Source organism: Leptodactylus fuscus, chromosome 6 (genome assembly GCF_031893055.1).
Source record: "Leptodactylus fuscus isolate aLepFus1 chromosome 6, aLepFus1.hap2, whole genome shotgun sequence".
NCBI lineage: Eukaryota > Metazoa > Chordata > Amphibia > Anura > Leptodactylidae > Leptodactylus > Leptodactylus fuscus.
The window spans coordinates 131016426-131018925 of NC_134270.1; the positions used below are offsets into that span (position 1 = coordinate 131016426).

General features: G+C 52.6%; 8 non-coding genes across 8 annotated transcripts; all 8 read left to right on the forward strand.

Annotated features, from left to right (window-relative positions):
- The first annotated feature begins 393 nt into the window (after positions 1–393).
- Positions 394–465, forward strand: TRNAP-AGG (transfer RNA proline (anticodon AGG)). Its single transcript has one exon. It is a non-coding gene; the product is annotated as a tRNA-Pro (tRNA).
- Positions 466–597: 132 nt separating this feature from the next.
- TRNAP-CGG (transfer RNA proline (anticodon CGG)) lies at positions 598–669 on the forward strand. The gene has a single exon. It is a non-coding gene; the product is annotated as a tRNA-Pro (tRNA).
- A 220-nt stretch (positions 670–889) lies between these two features.
- On the forward strand, positions 890–961 carry TRNAP-AGG (transfer RNA proline (anticodon AGG)). The gene has a single exon. It is a non-coding gene; the product is annotated as a tRNA-Pro (tRNA).
- A 142-nt stretch (positions 962–1103) lies between these two features.
- Positions 1104–1175, forward strand: TRNAP-UGG (transfer RNA proline (anticodon UGG)). The gene has a single exon. It is a non-coding gene; the product is annotated as a tRNA-Pro (tRNA).
- A 191-nt stretch (positions 1176–1366) lies between these two features.
- On the forward strand, positions 1367–1438 carry TRNAP-AGG (transfer RNA proline (anticodon AGG)). The gene has a single exon. It is a non-coding gene; the product is annotated as a tRNA-Pro (tRNA).
- A 114-nt stretch (positions 1439–1552) lies between these two features.
- On the forward strand, positions 1553–1624 carry TRNAP-CGG (transfer RNA proline (anticodon CGG)). The gene has a single exon. It is a non-coding gene; the product is annotated as a tRNA-Pro (tRNA).
- A 322-nt stretch (positions 1625–1946) lies between these two features.
- On the forward strand, positions 1947–2018 carry TRNAP-UGG (transfer RNA proline (anticodon UGG)). The gene has a single exon. It is a non-coding gene; the product is annotated as a tRNA-Pro (tRNA).
- Positions 2019–2168: 150 nt separating this feature from the next.
- Positions 2169–2240, forward strand: TRNAP-AGG (transfer RNA proline (anticodon AGG)). The gene has a single exon. It is a non-coding gene; the product is annotated as a tRNA-Pro (tRNA).
- Positions 2241–2500: the final 260 nt, after the last annotated feature.

Consider the following 2500-nt stretch of genomic DNA (forward strand, 5'->3'; position numbering starts at 1 on the left):
TTTTAAATTAGAGGTCACATGTTTTCGGCAGCCAATGGGTTTTGCCTACTTTTTTCAACGTCACCGGTGTCGTAGTTCCTGTCCCACCTACCCTGCGCTGTTATTGGAGCAAAAAAGGCGCCAGGGAAGGTGGGAGGGGAATCGAGTAATGGCGCACTTTACCACGCGGTGTTCGATTCGATTCGAACATGCCGAACAGCCTAATATCCGATCGAACATGAGTTCGATAGAACACTGTTCGCTCATCTCTACTTATCAGCAGTCTGTTTGCTGTCGCAGTACCGCAGATTAGAGACTTTTGTGCCTTTGGAAGGGAGGCTGAGTCAAAGAGGCGGCATCAAAGATCCCACTAGATGGGTAACCCTAACCCTAACCCTAAGTGATGGGGTCGTCGGCTCGTTGGTCTAGGGGTATGATTCTCGCTTAGGGTGCGAGAGGTCCCGGGTTCAAATCCCGGACGAGCCCTAGCTTATCGTGATGATAGCTGCGCTTGGCTTTTATGCGCCAATGGCCCAACACCACACAGCCTGCAAAGGCCAGGCAGTCTGACGCTCCAGCCGACAGCGACAGCGACAGCGACAGCGACAGCGGCAGTTTGGCTCGTTGGTCTAGGGGTATGATTCTCGCTTCGGGTGAGAGAGGTCCCGGGTTCAAATCCCGGACGAGCCCTGCCGGGAGTTCTTTTGACTTGCCTTGTTGGCAAGCATGGAAAAGCTTGCCAACAATCCCGGACGAGCCCGTTTGCCCTCTTTTGACAGAACTCCTCCTTTTCCACTTTGGTGAGTTGGACTTAGTGTGTTGCGATAGCAGCCCCTCCAACTTCAGGTTTACTGAAATGCTTGAATAAATGTGGTGCGAGCAAAGCATCACACAGCCGTTCTGTTTCCTTGGCTCGTTGGTCTAGGGGTATGATTCTCGCTTAGGGTGCGAGAGGTCCCGGGTTCAAATCCCGGACGAGCCCGCTCCTCTCTTTTTGATGGCACAAAAGTTTGTTCATTTCCGTGGTTTCCTTGTGCAGTTTTCCCCTTTGTGCTTTTTTCTAGCCCCAGTATGGGACTCAAGGGAGGTCTCAAAAGGGGGCCTGGTGCCTCATTGTCCCGATCGGCTCGTTGGTCTAGGGGTATGATTCTCTCTTTGGGTGTGAGAGGTCCCGGGTTCAAATCCCGGACGAGCCCTGCCGGGAGTTCTTCTGACTTGCCTTCTGGCAAGTCATGCATGGAAAAGCTTATCAGCAGTCTGTTTGCTGTTGCAGTACCGCAGATTAGAGACTTTTGTGCCTTTGGAAGGGAGGCTGAGTCAAAGAGGCGGCATCAAAGATCCCACTAGATGGGTAACCCTAACCCTAACCCTAAGTGATGGGGTCGTCGGCTCGTTGGTCTAGGGGTATGATTCTCGCTTAGGGTGCGAGAGGTCCCGGGTTCAAATCCCGGACGAGCCCTAGCTTATCGTGATGATAGCTGCGCTTGGCTTTTATGCGCCAATGGCCCAACACCACACAGCCTGCAAAGGCCAGGCAGTCTGACGCTCCAGCCGACGGCGACAGCAGCAGTTTGGCTCGTTGGTCTAGGGGTATGATTCTCGCTTCGGGTGCGAGAGGTCCCGGGTTCAAATCCCGGACGAGCCCTGCCGGGAGTTCTTTTGACTTGCCTTGTTGGCAAGCATGGAAAAGCTTTTCCTCAGTCTGTTTGCTGTCGCAGATGGCAGTGTTTGGCGACGAGTCCTTTTTTTTTTTTTTCTTCCGAGTACCGCAGATTGGTAAGTGAGTACTAGATTTTTTACCAGTACCAGATGGGTAAGTGATGGGGGGTCGGCTCGTTGGTCTAGTGGTATGATTCTCGTCTGGGTTCAAATCCCGGATGAGCCCTGGTTTTAAAAACTGTGCAAAGAAAATTGATGTTGGCGCTAGAAAAAGGCACAAGGGGAAAACGACAAGGGTTTACCCGGTCGGCTCGTTGGTCTAGGGGTATGATTCTCGCTTTGGGTGCGAGAGGTCCCGGGTTCAAATCCCGGACGAGCCCGTTTGCCCTCTTTTGACAGAACTCCTCCTTTTCCACTTTGGTGAGTTGGACTTAGTGTGTTGCGATAGCAGCCCCTCCAACTTCAGGTTTACTGAAATGCTTGAATAAATGTGGTGCGAGCAAAGCATCACACAGCCGTTCTGTTGCCTTGGCTCGTTGGTCTAGGGGTATGATTCTCGCTTAGGGTGCGAGAGGTCCCGGGTTCAAATCCCGGACGAGCCCGCTCCTCTCTTTTTGATGGCACAAAAGTTTGTTCATTTCCGTGGTTTCCTTGTGCAGTTTTCCCCTTTGTGCTTTTTTCTAGCCCCAGTATGGGACTCAAGGGAGGTCTCAAAAGGGGGCCTGGTGCCTCATTGTCCCGATCGGCTCGTTGGTCTAGGGGTATGATTCTCGCTTTGGGTGTGAGAGGTCCCGGGTTCAAATCCCGGACGATCCCTGCCGGGAGTTCTTCTGACTTGCCTTCTGGCAAGTCATGCATGGAA